The sequence below is a fragment of the Acanthochromis polyacanthus genome, chromosome 4 (assembly GCF_021347895.1).
Source record: "Acanthochromis polyacanthus isolate Apoly-LR-REF ecotype Palm Island chromosome 4, KAUST_Apoly_ChrSc, whole genome shotgun sequence".
NCBI classification, from domain to species: Eukaryota; Metazoa; Chordata; class Actinopteri; family Pomacentridae; genus Acanthochromis; species Acanthochromis polyacanthus.
In genome coordinates this window covers 30794366-30811467 of record NC_067116.1, presented here as the reverse complement: position 1 = coordinate 30811467, position 17102 = coordinate 30794366, and positions in this window count along the sequence as shown.

The following is a 17102-nucleotide window of genomic DNA, read 5'->3' as shown; positions in this document are numbered from 1 at the left end:
TCTGGACCGTTAATGATGTCAGACAAAGAATGCCTCAAAGGGTGAATGGTTATGAAGCCACAAAATGAGAGATGACTCAAGGTGTTCATGCTGGTAAAAACAGACTCAGCAGAGTATCTGATAATTGGGGTCATAGACTCCCCTACTCTGTTATGAAATGGCTTCCTTATTCCTCTCCAAACCGTCACTCCACAGAACGTGGACACTGATGTCCTTAAAGACGTGTCTGTTACCCTTGAGATGAAGGTGGACTGGTGAGTCTTGTTCTAAGGAGCTGACTGTCCAGTGTTGTGTTGTGAATTTATGCTATTTTATCTCCGTATATATGGATCTGTGCACTCATCACTGCATTGGACTACATATACAACATGGCTAGGCTTGTGTTCAGGTGTTTTATCCTCAGGGTGGCTCAGTTTTTATCTCAGAGTGTCGCCTTATCGATTTGAAGTGTACCGGGTTGTTGTGTTTGGATAAAATCCTCCTAGCAGTGAAGAAAGCCATCTCTTGCAGTAAGTGAGTTTTATTCAGCCCATCATCTCACATCAATGAGCAAACAATCATAACTGAACAATTACAATTTTCAACTAGAAGCTGCACCACTGTTACATTTTTCAGAAACTAAATATGTCAAGTTTGGTCAATTGTTTTCATCCTTTTAAAAATTATACCAGCAGCATTGAAGCCCAATCCCAGTTCACTGCCAGAGCTTGATTTTGTATTCAGCTGTGCAGTCTTCAAAAACCTCTGGGCAAAAATCAAAGATACTTCACATTTCCACACTTGTTGAGCAAACCTCTCTGTGATACTGAAGGATATATAATTGGCTCGGAGATTATATTAAAAACCACCAAACATCTGTGAGACAAAAATGATGGTCTCCCTTCCCCTAACAAAAGCCCCACTGTGTGACTAGCATTTAAAATCAGCTCCACTTGTAATAACTTCATTGATCCAGACGAGGCATGGAAAGTTCTTTTTGTAAAGCAAATTTCTAAGAAGAGAAAGAAAAGAACAAAAAGCATAAAACATTGCAATGCACATTTTAAAAACTGAACCTTTTCAAAGTGCAAAAGATAACAAATTATTCCAACAGAAGTCCAACCCAGAGGTGGATTCAAATGACTCCAGGGGCTCACAAAAAGTCTAACAGGGTTTATTGTACAAAAGCAGAATAACCAGAAAAAATGATTCCAAATCACAAAAGCACGGTTCAGTAATCAAAAGCAGGCTGAGTCATAAACATAACAACACTGGGAATGACTACAATGACTACAGCCTTTTTGTAGAATGATTACAAAGATGAGAGTGAGTACAGTACCCAAAAGGAAATAACAAAATAAAACAGGAAATAATCCCAGCATAACTTCAGAGAGGGAGCTAGGTGTGACAATTACATAAAAAATAAATTATAAATGACATAAAAATACAGATAAGTTTAAATCAGCAGTAATGGCAGCATGCTAATGGGGGAAAAACTGGCTTTAGCCTAGTTTTTTAAAATGGCTATAGTTCCAAAAGGGATTCTAGGAGTGGGCAGCATCATCATATTTGGATGCTAATTCACTAAATGAACATCTTGATGTATTATGGAGTCTTGAAACTAGAGATTGAGACAAGAACTTTTTAAGGAAAATGTCTACAGAGTTAACAAATCAAGTGAGAAGTACAGTAATTTTCTCATTGTCCATACAATCCAAGTTCTTTTTGACTCGTCCCCTGCTGGCTGTTAGTAAGAATGCAGGTTTCAGGCAGTTCTCTGTTGACTTCACCTTCACCATCTTCTATATCCAGTCCATGAGTCCCCTACAAGTTAGAAAAGCATGAGCTTGCTTGAACATAGTTTCTCTTTCTAGCTGTTTTAAGATTCTTAATGTGTGACAGACAATCGATGAAGCGAACAAAGAACTTCAGCATGAGTACTACATGTAAAATCAGAGGAGGCAAGTAAAACCAGAAAATATCAGCTATCAAAGTACGATGACAAAGACAGAAAACCTCGGAAGACTGATAAATACATGAGGCAATGCAGGTCACAGCTCAGGTTTTGTTCAGGCAAAAGTATGTCTAAGGTACGTATGTTATTATTTCTTTTGTGTCATTACTTATTTTTCTGCGTTTACTGTTTTTGCTCTTAAACTATCACAATGCGAAATAACAGGACAAAAAGCAAAAGAAAAACTCGGTTATACAGTCTCGCTTTTAGAAACTAACATTTTGCACACAGTTACCAGAAGATTATTATTAACAACTACACACAACAGATTGTATGACAGCGAGCCTGCTCTGCACGCTGTCAGTATTATTTTCTCTAAGAGGAGCCCGAACCCTCCAACAGCACCACCCATCCCCACTGAATAAATACTGACACGCTGCTGATACACAAAGCTGCCAGTGTTTATGCTTCTTCAAGCACACTGACAGAGCAGCCCTCCTTTTTCACATCACACAGACACCCATGTTATCTCTTATATAAGCATTACACAACGTCAGTTTACAGATATTTACAACAGTCAGAACGTGTGAGTGAGCTAATGAGACCAAAATTGATTTAAAAATAAATAAAGAATGAATTTCTATTAATTGTGGACCACTGTCCAAAAGAAACTGGTGAGTTATGTAACCTGTCTGGAGGCAAACCAAGCTGGTTTCTATTATCATTTGTCAAAAAACAGTAGGAGCATGTCTTGTTTCCAGTGGTTTGCTTTAACAAGATTTAATGGGCTTTATTTTGAAGGTTAGTTAAACTTTGTGTGACAATGTGTCAAAAACATTGATACACTGATTAAACTGCTTTTTTCGGAAACAATATTATTGGCAAGCACTTATTAATTATATGTTATCGATCAACTACAGGAAAAAATGTAATGCACATCTGACATCTCTTGCAGAGAGATGTTTGAGTTTCCTAGCAGGAGATATTTTTTATTTCTTTCTACTGAACAGGAAGCTTTCTCTGGACTCCTTTAAAATCTGAGTTGAAGGTGGCATCCACTCTTTAAACTTAACAGTATTTGTATGTTCATATATTCTTTTTTTCTCTCAATAAGGGAGGAGATTGATTAATCTTTATAAATAAAAAATGGAAACAAACAAAAAACTGTGTAGAACTAAAAATGATTACCAAAAGTGTTTTCTGTATATCTATGAAAAATCTGTATTGAATTCATTTTGTTGTGGAAAAATCATGACACCAAATTTGTGTTTCAAGACAGAGCAGATTTTAATGTCTAATGCGTGACTGGATGGGACCTTTACTTTATCTTTTTAGGGGTAAAGTGTATTTTAAGTCAACTGTGATTTCAAATAGGAGTCAAGTCAAAAACCGGGTCCTGAGAGTGGATTCACACTGATCGCATCACTTCTGTCCTGGTGTGTTCTGGTTTGATCTTGGCTTCTCGGTTTCTGATATTACAGCATGCATTGACATTTTATTCCGTTTTTTTTTTTCTGGAGGAAATAGTCTGGCACGCACAGAGCATAAACCTCAGCCGCATCAGTACATTTGGGATAACCTGGGAGGCCGACTGTGAGCCAAATCTTTTCAGCCAACATCAGTGCTGGACCTCAGTAATCCTCTCCCTGCAGCCGGATTCATGTGGTAAAAAGTCTGAAAGCTGATACAGCAGTAGATTAAAGTCCATGGATGGAAAAGAGTTCAACAATCACACTCTTTAGTGTCCGTTCACAATCCACCAAACGCATACAAGAAATAAAAAATCCATTCCAGAGGTATTGACTTTGACTTAACAATATCTCCTAATAAGCTAATGTCTTCTATACTCAGGTCTTTTACTGAAGTGAAATTACTAACACTAACTGTAACACTCAATAAAAATATTTTTGTATTATCTCAGAACCCCAAAACCTGCTGGTGGGTTAAAAGACATTTTATCGATTTGAAAAATCATCCAAATTACACAGTTTCAGGGCCAGAAATTGTAAAAACAGGAAGAACTGTCAGATTTTCAACTTTACAAGAGTCCTTGAACTACTCATCTGTGACTTGCCTTTCATGGGTGAATTATCTGCATTTAAAGGCATTAGAGGAGATTTAATTTCCTACGACTTTGAACGTAGCATGCGCATGCGCACATACAACCTCTCCCTCACCCCCCTCTAGCCTCCCCTGTCTTAATATTTACGAAGGAACGCCCCCCTCCAGAAACTTGCGTAGCACTCGTGAAGTTGTCTTTTACGGCTGGGTTCCCCTGGATCTTTATCAGCCATTATGTAAAAAAGATGAGCAAAACAAGTCGCCAGCTAACTACGAAGCTATACCAAAGCAACACATACAGAAAACACGTAAGTCCAAGGTGTACGTAATCTACGTAACTAGGCCTGAGCTGGAAGATTTTTGATTGACAGGAAAGGGAGCAAACCAAACGCCTCGGTCCGAGCGCTTTGATTGGCTGATGTTTTTCAGGTCCTGCCATGTCCACAGTTATTTTTTTAATTTTTAATTTTTTAGAAACCATACATACAAGTCCACTAAAGGTTAGTATATTCATTTTATGTGAATCAGACAAATTAAACAACAAAAAAAATCCTCCATAATGCCTTTAAGCTAAAAATCGGGACATTTCACTGAAATCACTTTATTCTACACCTAATTAAAAAATAGCAAAAACAAAACCTCTCCAGTGTCTCCTAAGAACAAAAAAATTGTACACTTATCGGTGCAACTGAGAATCAGTGACTCACATGATAAATTCTTCTACTTTTGGACTGAACTGCAGGCTGCTCTGAACTGAACCTGTCACTAGCTGCAGCTCCATCATGTTACTGTGACAATAAGCCGAACAACCACAGTTCTGTGTCATTGTGTCAGGATTTAGGCTTGGGTCACTGCCACCAATCTTTCTGCATGGAGTTTGCATGTTCTCCCTGAGCATGCGTGGGTTTTCTCCGGGTACTCCGGCTTCCTCCCACAGTCCAAAAATATGCTGAGGTTAATTGATTACTCTAAATTGTCCGTAGGTGTGAATGCAAGTGTGATCGTTCGTCTGTGTATGTAGCCCTGTGACAGACTGGCGACCTGTCCTGGGTGTCCCCTGCCTTCGCCCAAGTCAGCTGGGATAGGCTCCAGCACCTCCCGCGACCCTAATGAGGATAAAGCGGTGTATAGAGGATGGATGGATGGATCACTGCCACCATGAGGTTGAAGTGGAAAAATTCAGTATTAGCCCTGTAATTTTCTTTGAGCCATTGTTAATCAGGGATGTGTATGTTTGTTTTTCCTCTTCGGTTCTTCTACGGTCCAATGACTGAGTTAACTGGTGATTCTAAATTGGCCACAGGTGTGACTGTGAGCAACCGTAATCTGTCCAGTGTGCAGGAGTCTCAGAGCTCTCCGCTTAGTCTGTTTTTCATTCTCCTATTTGAATTCCTGTTTTACTTCTTGACAGCCACCTGGATTTCCTCCTGTCTGGCCAAAATGTAAATCTGTAAGTTGTTCCGCCAACATCTGGCTGATGTGTGTCATTTTGTTGCTCGACTGAGGATTTGAATGAACTGTGAAATGTACTGTTCAATCATATGCACTCCAACAAAAAAATGCAACTGCCCATAGATATCTTGCAGAGTTACGGCAAATTCTAATAAAATTAGATGTTTGTCCCACGCTTACTTTTTTAAAATTCTTTTTTCAGGTGACAGGCAACGACAACATGTGAGTGCAAAAACATTTATTTTCACTTTCATGACTAAAGACTGATTTGACCTGTCAAACAAGCACTTTTATTTTTCAAGTTGAAGTTTTCAGACTCCTTGTTGTTTAGAAATGCCTGCATTTTGCCCTATTTTGCAAATCATACATTTTTCCAGATTCACTTGACAAATTCACAAAATAACTATATGTGCTGCTCATAAGTGAAATATTTGATATTTCCATCACATTATAGCTGTTTGATGCTACTGAATAACAGGTTTTATAACATTACAAGACAGAAGTTAGAACATTTCTTTAAGTCATAACTTGGTGGTGATGCACTATCAGGAAAGATTTGATACTTTGGTGGAGGTTCATTCATTAGAGGCAACTAAATCTTAAAACCTAAGTCTGATCAATGATCAAAAATGAAATATGTGCAAAAGCAGAGGAGAAAACAAGCTAAGAGCTTCTGATAAACCTGACGTACTCCAATGTGGCAGCATCCTTTGGAGAAAAGACACAAAAAATCTTATTTTACTTTTAGATAGTTACATTTTTTATTTGTTATATACATTCTGAATGGAGAGGAAATATATGCAGTGAGTTATGTTGCCTTTACTGAATTCTTCACTTCCCCTTTAAGGACAAATGTAGTTAATCATCAGATTACCTATAAATCTAAATACAATAGAAATAGGAAATACTCTGCAGGTTTTTTAGTTTTTGAAAAAAATGTAAGTTTAGTCTGAACAAAATAAAAGTCAAGCCTCAGTTGGCACTGTGTTTTTTAGCTATTACATTTGATAAAAATTGTGTTCAAGCAACAAACTACATTGAGTTAGGGGAAGTAGCTTTTAATCTAGCATCCAAGTTTGAATTAAAGTTCAACTCACTTGGTAATTGGTGGCACAAACATAAATTCATAAGCGATTATTCAATTGAAAAATAAAGTTGTGTCAACTGGTTTTTCACATTTTTTAAGTGATCTCAACATTTTAAGGTGACAATTTTTTTAAATTAAGTTGCTCCAATGACATTTTCTTCACTACTTTGCAGCTTTTTTGTGTGTCTTTCTTCACCTGATAGCATTAGAAACGACCTCTTTTAAAAACAAACCTTTTTGAACATCAGTTGTATATTTGAAGACAAAATATTAAAATCTTACAAAACAAACAAAGCAGTTTTGCAGGTTGCTTAAGGATACAGACAATACATATTGGTGACTAATGTTGCATGTGAAAACATCATTTCTGTATGTTAACTAGAAGACATACCCAGTAGTGTGCACAGACTGAGACGAGCTGGAAGTGAAAATCTGAGCAGTACTTAGGTGATGATTCATTTTATTTTTTACCCTGAACTCACAGCACAGCAGCAACAGAACTCATCACAGGGTCAATCAGAGGTCAGCCTGGTAAGATGATAGAGCAGACATGTTCTGGTTTTTTTTTTAAAAAAGGCTTTTTAAAAAGCAAGATCTCCTCTAAACTTCCACCTCTATACAGTTAACATGCTACTGTGTGAAGTCTGGACGTCTGCAGAGCACATGTTGAAAACTCCGACAGGATCTACTGTTCTTTTTTTTTGATCAGAATACCACATCTGGAGACCATACCGAAGTCCTCTTTTTGCTCCTAAGGTGGTTGCTGCCGGCTACATCCTCTAGAACATCGGTGCAGCAGCAGGTGACATCTTGGAGGAGGAGGAAGATCCAGGGTTGGATGATTGTGGAGATAACCCAGGTAATGCAGAGGTCAACCAGAGGTACCTAGCAGGAAGCGATGTGCCGCTGATGAGCTACAAGCATGCCTCCATGAACATGACTACATCTAGACAACAAACTCTCCACATGCAGTCATGTTCACTAGTATTCTGTAAATATATGTAGACAGATCGATAGATTTGCATATGAACACAGAGCTGCTACAAAGGCCAGTATTGTGCTTTCTGTGTCTGCAGGGCCCATGTGATGTAAATTTCATCAAATGCTCATGTCTAAAAGGGCAACAGTGCTCATGGGTAGATGCTGATCTACTGCTCATGCACTGAGTGAAGTCCTACAAGCAGACACAAATGTAGTTTCATAACAACTATGCGTTCATGGTGTTTGCAGGGAGAATGAGAAAGGCTTCACTTTATAGTGACTTGTATTTCAACCTGGATGAGACCCATCTCTTCCAGGATAACAATGCTTCCATCCGCAGGACACAACAGATCATTGAATAGTTTTATTCAATATATAAATGGAATATAAGATTTTCCCTGATTTACACCTGGCTGATCTTCTGTTGGAGATTTACAAACTTTTGCTCCACTTAAGTGATCATTACCATCATTGACTCTGCTCAGGAAGCTCGTGATGGAGCAATATTTTACAAACAGTGTCTTTCTCTTTGTCACCTATCTGTATCACTACTCCAGCTTGAAGTGAGTTTTATGGAGTTCCTCTGAAATGTTCAAGGCCAGCAGAGGGCAGTAGAATCCTGTAAAAACACAAATCCAATATCGAGGCCTTGTTATATATTCCCTCTCTCCTACATTGTCTCTGTCTCTTACTTTCAAACTAAGCAATGGTAATTACAATCTCTGTCTTTATCTGTGATTTTTTGGAAAAAAATCTCTTCAGCTTTGCTGAGGCAATTATTTCTCTGTCGGTCTCTCTCACGCTCACAGCCTCACACACTCTGTCTCTCTCATTCTTGTCAGCCTCACAGACCATGGGGGTTTCTGTTCTTGTCCGGGATTGGCTGATTGATTCTGACATTTCCACAGCCTGATCATTTCCTCCTCTCCTGAATATGAATGTGTGCAAATGTCTCCTTGGGAATATGAGTGTTTTTCTCTGTGTGGCACTTATATACGAGTGTGTGCGTGAATGCAAGTGTGCATGTGTGTACTTAGATGTGCTTAGGAGGGTGAATGAATTGAATGTGTTGTGCAAGACTGGAAAGACAAACACAATGTGTAGATGGAGAGATTTTTCTGTACAAGTTGAATAATTAATACATAGTACAGTTGAAATTACTACTATCTGTCTCTAGAGGTGAGATCACATCTGTTTCGTCTGTGCTGGTAACAGATGCATGTGGATTATCTCTGGTTCTGCGATAAATAGTAGGAATAAGACTTGCTGGTTATATAGCTCTTGCCAGCCATTTTTTTTCTCTGAGAAACACAAATCATCCAAAGAAACCAAATGATTCAAGATTACAACTTGTGATTGTGTAGCATAGAATCATTTTAGAGCTGTCAAAATTAACGTGTTAATGCGGATTAATCCATCATCACGATTAATCACATTACAAATTTTAACGCAATTAATGCACCTGCCTACTGAAACGTCTCTTGCAACGAATTTCAGGCAGTTTTTCCAAGCAGACTTACCGTCGCGAGTGCCATTGTGCATGTGCAAATGGGCAGAAGCAAGAAGCAGCTCCACACGGAAGACGGCAAACAGTAGGGCCTGACTGGTTTATTGGTCAGCCGATTAAATTGGCTGATTATAGCCCTTTTCAAAATAATCATCATCGGCCGGAGTTTTGCCGATTAAATGCCGATATATTCTTAATTTATATAAATAACAGTAAATGCTGTCAAGTATTGGAGTCGCGCAGAATGATGTCCTTGCATCGTTTAAGCTACAGTCAGGAAACATTACAGGAGTGGGCTGATCCGACGGGTAAGTTTATAACGACGTTGTGAAATTAACAATGACTCAACATGTCTCCCATTTCAGTTAAGAGAAAAAGTTAAAGTTCAAATGATGAACATTACTGTCTGTGTTCAGCAACCATCGTGATGTCACTCTTAGCTTTACTTTGTCAGAAAATAGTATAACGTGACCCAGACTATAAGAGCAACTCAGTATGTGTGTTGTTATGGAGGAACATTAGTGTCAGACTATTTGTGACCATTCTGTATTTAAAATGCAACATGTTTCGACATCTGAGAAAGATGTCTCTGGTTTTTATTTTGGTTGATATGAGTCCTGACTTCATGGCAAAGAAAATTACGGAGTAGAGAAAATGTGATTTTACATTAAAGGACATTGGATTTCATGCATTCCTTTGTGAACAGAAACAGAAAAAATATTTACATTAAAGTATCTTTAGTGGGAATTTAGCTGTGTCAAAATGCAGTACATGTGAGCACAGAGAGCAGGAGAGAAGCAAACAGATGTAAAATTGACCCTCGATTCTGCTGACTAATTTCAGCAGCTCTAACTGATTACAGCAAATGTAATGTGTTCACAGTGAGGTATTATTTTGTGAAAATTTTAAAATAGGTTGCGGGGTCAATAGAATGTAAGATTTTGCCCTCTCGACAGCACAAATTACAGCTGACCGTCCATTAATTGATCTTTTAAGCTGTTGTTGTGCAAAGCAACAACATTGTGAAGAAAGTGGAATTTTAGGATGAATTTAAAAGCTAAACAGCGATGAAATCAATTTTAAAGGTCCATTACAGAGCTGCTATCTGTGGTACTGAGTTAATCTTTCCCCTCTCCACCACCTCATACATGCTTTGAGTGTTTTAGTGTATTCGTGCATTGGGTGTAGACCGTAGTTTTAGTAATGCTGTTTTGTCTCTATTGACAGGGTTGAATGGGAATGCAGCCTTTTATCTTGTCTTTTGTCAGTTAATCTACTGTTTTAAAATGTTGTAATAAGGGTCTAAGTGAAACTTTTATATGGAAATGAAGGGAGGACATAAACTAATTAAATATTTCCATTTAGTCAGAAAGAGAGAATGGAGGTTGGTGTGGCTTTTCAGTGAAATGAAGTTCTGAATAGATTTGTATAGTCATTGTAATTAATCTGCTTGATATTTAGTTTATCTCCTTGTTAGCAGACAAAAGATGAGTCAAGCCTCCCTAATGAGCCCATGTTTGGTGCAAAGAAGTCATCCAACAGGCGTAAAATAAAAAAAGCTTTATAAATAAAAACACTGAGCACAGTCGATGTCTTTAGTTGTTCAGGTTTTCTGGAGTTCTTGACCTGCTAACGTGGCAGCGATGCACCTTTACATGACTCCATACCAGCACGGCTCCCTAATTTGTAAGAGCGAGCTTGTTAGTGTACAACTCATCTGTCTTGTGCTGACAAAACCAAAATGATTACAGAGGGTGTCTGGATGATCCATGAGTTTCCCCTGACGTAGCAATCAAGGGATGGAAGATTTTGCGGTAAGGCAGCTGTTTTCAAAACTCCTCTGCGTTCATCATCATACGTCACCAGAGTTCACACCAGAATGAGCTCTGCTTTCAATGACTGAGGAACTTTCAGAGCTGCTGTTTAGAGGCTGTTTCGTGCTGACTGCTGCACGTTTATATGGCTTGCTGAACTCCTAACTAATCTATCCTCTGCTTTAAGCGTTGATTTAGCTGGTGTTTACAGCTGAGGAGTCTAAACAACACATCCGATGGGCTCTGTGTGATTTTAGTTATAGCGCTCTCAGAAGACGGTGCAGGACAGAGAAAGAAAATGGAAAATGGAAGTAGAGAAACTTCATATGTGTGAATAAAAATATAGGTGAGTCAACATGTCACCATGTGGTAAACACCTTAATTATAATGCTGAAAATTTGTAGTTAAAATATTCTTACGTTTGGATAGATGCGTGAAACTAACATGGCATTGCTTTAACTTATAGGAAGTGGCTACTGCCCTAGCCCAAGTGTTTTTTTTTCTTGTTGTTTTCGTTTGTATTTTTTGATTTCATTCACACTTTTACTCCATCAAGACTCAGTTTTCACTGAACTATAAAGTCCTACCCTTCTATGGAAACAGCACAAGCATTACTAGAAGTAAAGAGATCTCAAAAACATCTGTTGTGACGTGAGAATGCCATGTATCAATAAAAAAGTCAAAAATCAAAAATTAGTATTTGATTAAAATGTGGACTCCACATCATTTAGACTGGCTATTTGACTAGTCTTTTTTACATTTTTACAATCGATACAAGCCAGAGATTTTCCACACTACTCTGCACATCAATTCTGTCGAGATATTTCACCATGCTGAATGTATGGTGACCGTTTTTGAACCTTATTATTTTTATTGTTTTATTGATCAAGTATGATTTTGCTCTTACTCTTTCTAGTTGTCGCCTCTCTGCTTTGTGCAAACACAGCCTGCAGTTCACCTGAAAACTCTGGATTTTTGGAATGTAAACAGTACACCTTTGGCAAATTTTAGAATTACAAATGCGGACTGAAGTGATTTTGATTAAACATCACAATTTTAAGCTTGGATTTGGTTAGTTTACCTGATGAAACACATTATTACAAGATACATTAATGGACCGTTGGACAGTTGAAAATCTGACAGTTCTGTTTTTACATTCTCTTGGCCTGATGAATGTTGTCATTTTGGCAATTTAAAAAAAAAGTTAACACACCTTTTAACCTGGTAACAGGGTTGGAGGTACAGAGAATTAACTGAGCATGAAAATATAACTGTAGAAATATTAGTTTGACAGTAATAATAATGTTAGTCTTTAGCTTTGACCCGCATCTCAGTCTCTTACAGCTGACTCTGAACTGTTTGTTCAGTCGTGAAGATAAGGAGAGTTACAGCGTGATGATAGTTGAGTAAACTCTGTGGAAAGAATATGATGTAGGCTGGGGAATATTTGCAGGATTTTATAATTTCATTCATTCAGCCGACACTTTCATCCAAACTGACTTCTACTTGTGCACTGATACAGACACCTTGGGAGCAATTTGGTGATTTTTTTTCCCCCAAGATATGGTGAAACTTGCGAAAGTGGAAAGGAAAAACACTAGAAGAAGCTTGATTCACCACAGTAGTTTTTGGGGTATTCTAACAGAAAAAAAAGAGAGACACACATCCACACAGTAAATATCTTTAGAAAATGTAGATGCTTCGACCTGTCATTCATTTGCACATGCACAGGGACACTGTGGTTTGGGGATTTGTAGTGGATTTCTAGTCAGCTTTATGCAAATGCCAGGTGTCTGCTTAACTGACACTGGCTTATAAAACATACACTCCACCTTCTGTTTGTTTTTGCTGCATAAATGACAACAGGAGATGCTGGTCCTCGCTGTCTGTATCCTTCATATTCTCTGAATCTCTTATAGAGCACAGGGACAAATCAAAAGTGCAGCCGCTAGAGAGGAAGTCTCCAAAATAGTCAGACCGACTGATGTGTGACAGCTGGAGTGAGTGCAATGGAGGGAGGTTAATTAAACGGAATAAACAGTTACATGAACTCCAGGATGATAAAAACAAATAAAGCTACCTAGTCTGGCCGGTCTCCAGAAATATAATTTGCCCAATAGAAAAAGAGCAGTCATCATTAATCAACCACTGAGAATATGCATTTGGCAAAAGATCAACATAGCATTCTTTACAAATGTGGGTATCCGTTTCCGTTGAGTCTACTGATCACAACTAAGTCACAAAAACTAGTGAAGGGAAATCAAAAGTAATTTATAAAATGTCATATCAGACAATCTGTCAGGAATTACTGAGCAAAATAATCTATGTTGTACAAGGAAGAGACTCCTGAGGATGCAAATGAGGACTGTCAAACTTATTCTACTCTTTAAAGGACAACAATGCACCAATTAAACAACATACAGCAAAACCTGCCAGAAAATGACAATGAGCTGCAAAACATAGCTAATAGAGATTTAACAATAGGCACTGCAAAGAGAACTTAAAATAATGAAGGAGAAAAACGATGGGGGATCTATCCTGTAGAGGATCACAGCGGGGGCTGGAGCTTGTCCTGACTGACATACGGCGAGAAGCAAGTTACACCCTTGGACAGGTCACCAGTCCATCACACAGCACGAGAGTTTAGATTACAATGACACCAATGTCTCGAGTTCCTGACACTCACGAACAAGATTCTGGGATACTGGAACTCTTACTTGTGGCAGCAACTCAATCCCAACCCAGAGGCAGCAATCAATCAGCCTCGGGCTTGGAGGTGCTGACTCTCATCATTTCTCATCATTTATTATTTTATCCAATTACAAACTTGTGTGTGAAATTTTGTCATAAGTGCATTCGGGGAGAGATCCGACTGTTATTGCTCTAGGACTACAACAGCGCAGTTCTCAAACATTAGTTCTTGCTCATTTGGATCACAGTCCTGTGGCGTGGAGTTCAAACACATCAAAGAAAGACGAACTACAGTTAGTCCAGAGCAGAGCAACACGACTCTCTCTGAACCTTAACAGACAAGCTAATAGCAGAATATACACTACTTTAGTCTGGGTACTGTTTTTCTGTGTTTGATAAGAAATACTACACTGTCTGATCCCAAATGTCCTGTATCATCAGTTTGCATATAATTGTGATGGCTACAACTTGGATAGTAGACATAAATCTAAAGGTTGTTTTATTCCTACATGTCTTAAAAACTAATGAGAGGCTGTGTACTTTTACGCACAGAAAACATGGGATTTAACTGGTGAAGTGATTTTCACAGAGTTTAAAGAAGTACCTAATGGCACAAAACAACACCCCTACTGATTCTTGTACTTACGCCTCATTAACACTTTACGATTGCACCCTGAGGTCCCTGTACCAGGACCTATTAAAAAAACACTTCTGACGGTTTCAAAGCGTGGCACATACACTGAAGAAGCCTATGGTCCAATTTTGCACCACATCTGGTTGAGAATTTTCAGAACACGTTAAATAACGGGAATGTTTACTGATACATTGTTATATATTCTTTTTGCTGTTACAATCTTTAATTTACAGTTTTGATAAGTCAGAAGTAAATTGCAGTTTTTCTGGAGGTTTTGAGATAATCAGGCAAAGTAGCTCTGATCTATAAAATCAAGTGTTGCTCATTCTGGCCTTACAGTGCTGCAGCTGTTGGGGATGTTGGTGGATGCAGGTGGAAATTTCCAAAATTAGCATTAAGTGGTAACATTTAAGGAGGAATTTAGGGGTTAAGACATAATGTGGGTGGTCAGACTTACTTATTATCACTAGAAACAGGGTTCTTACCCTTAAGCAAACCTTAAGCAAAATTCAGCTGAAGCAGGTGTTTCTCAGCTTAGACATCAAATTTCACATCATGCAAAAACAAAGCTGCAGAATGCAACTGAATTCGCATCATTTTATTGTGTAAACAGACTAACTTTGCAACACTACTGTGTCTTCATTAGAGCTGAAATAGACAAAGACATGAGGTAAACAGATATTCAACCTGAACCTGCTATACTGGAAAACTGGTTGAACTGGGAATTCAAGTTGATTGAATGACACATTTCAATGGTTTAAGGTCATTCTCTGAATATTTGAGAGGGAAACCAATTCCACATAGCCTAGAGAGTAACAAAAGTCCCTCCTTCAGCTCAGAAGACAGAGAATTCCTTCAGAAATGGGAACACATTTTTGACAAGTGCTCTTTAACTCACTTGGGCATGTTGAAAAATTAAAAAATTAAAAAATAGCAAAAGAAAAAGTAAGCACTGGAATTAAACTCACTTGAGGATGAACTGTTGGGGAAGGTGAATCAAGAGATTTTCAATTAAATCGCAAAAAAAAAAAAAAAAAAAAAAAAAAAACGGCACAAAATCCCTGACCTCTTTCCAAAGAATCTCCAAGACCAAAAATATGAAATCATGAGTGACACAAAAGAGAATGCAGTGAGCAAAGTCTGACACTGGCATGGTGCAAAGAGGACATTTTCCAATTGACACTCTGCTACTTTCTCCAAAGGTAAAGACCCAACGTTTTTCACCACAAGTGATAGAGTCAATGGAGGGGGGCAACATCCATCCATCCATCCATTCTCTATACACCGCTTTATCCTCACTAGGGTCGTGGGGGGTGCTGGAGCCTAGGGGGGCAACATGAAGGAACAAATCATCTCAGCATTTTGTTTTAACAACCACACAGAACGAACCAAAAAAATCATAGCAGGACATAACAGGAAGACAGATCCCAAACCCATCCACTGCTCTCAATATCAAGAATAGACAGTGATCAACATACCTGATGTGTGTGTCTCTCAAGAGTAAGTCTGTGTAGAGTAAGGGTCTTAACCATAGACTGTATATATAGTGGACGTAGCATCTGGCTCCAGAATTGAAGCCAACCCGGAAGTGTCAAAAACTTGCAATATCCCGCCGTCCGCTAGGGTTGGCTCCAAGAAGCTTTTTCTCCATAGACCCCAATTCATTTTTGGAAAAAATAAAATTTGATAGACTGATTTTCTACAGCTCAGGATTTTTTCCCGTTAGTTTTCATGGTGAAAATGAGAGATCAGGTGGCCGATCTTAAAATAAATCAATACTGAATTTTAAATAAATCGTTAAAGTTGGCGGAGCCAGGGGGCGTGGCTATACTTGATGGACAGCAACAGAAGCCTCTGCGGTAAAACGTGGGCGGGATAAGAGAGTCCTCAGCCAATCCTGCCCCTAGTTGCTCTCCGGTCCAGTCTGTTTGATGACGCTTTTTACGTCACTGGCTCCAAAAAATCCAAAACGGCGACCAGGAAGTAGCAAAATCCGGGCTTCATTTTCTCGGCGTTGAAACCAACGAGTGACGTCACGGTTAGTTTACGCCTGGTCTTAACTTTCTACTATTAACAAAATGGACCCATTTAAAATACAAGCTAATGCATTTAAATTCTTTTTATGTCCAACGGTCTGTCAAGCCACATTGTTAGCCAAGGACTCAAACGTCAGTGGTGAAATAGCTCCCTTTTAAAACATGTCCTTTGTCTTAATTCAATCAAATTTGAATCCCACCATACCCAACTTCAGAAAAAGAGTGAAAACAAAAGATTTAGGTGAAGTACACTGGTATTCACGTGGTCATTAAAAGAGTCAGATTGAAATTGAACGTATGTAAACCTTAGAGCAGTGGTCGGCAACTGGCGGCCCGCGGGCCAAAACTGACCCTTCAGGAATAATATCTGGCCCGCCAGATGATTTTGAAAATTTGATTTGGCACGGAGCCAAGCCAGTCCGTCAAGAAACTTGCGTGGTCGGCTGCTGCCGGGCATTTCCGCGTTTGCGCTACTGGTCGGACACGGTTGTACTAGCCAGATTTCACTGAGCAACAGTGTGTGCAAAACGTGTGTGTCTCGGGAGTCATTTTTAATACATCTGTGATCAGAATTGAGACGAGTGTCCCAAGCAGCGGCGATCAGCTGTAGAAGCTTTGCTGTTCGCGGTATCGCCGCAGCCCCGCCTCCCCTCCCTCCGCCCCCGCTCGTGAAATCGTAGCGCACCCCTCCGCAGGTTGGCCCGCTGTTCAATTGTTTACAAACATTTTGGCCCGAAGCCACATCTACTTGCCGACCCCTGCCTTAGAGTGTTCTCAAAACTAAAATCTAACAAAATCTGTGAAATGATTATTCAGTCAACTGATTAGGGTGCATCAGTTGTGGTCATGGGATCTGAGAAATCCAGCTAAAGCATTAAAGGGGAACTTTGTTTTTTTTCAACCTGG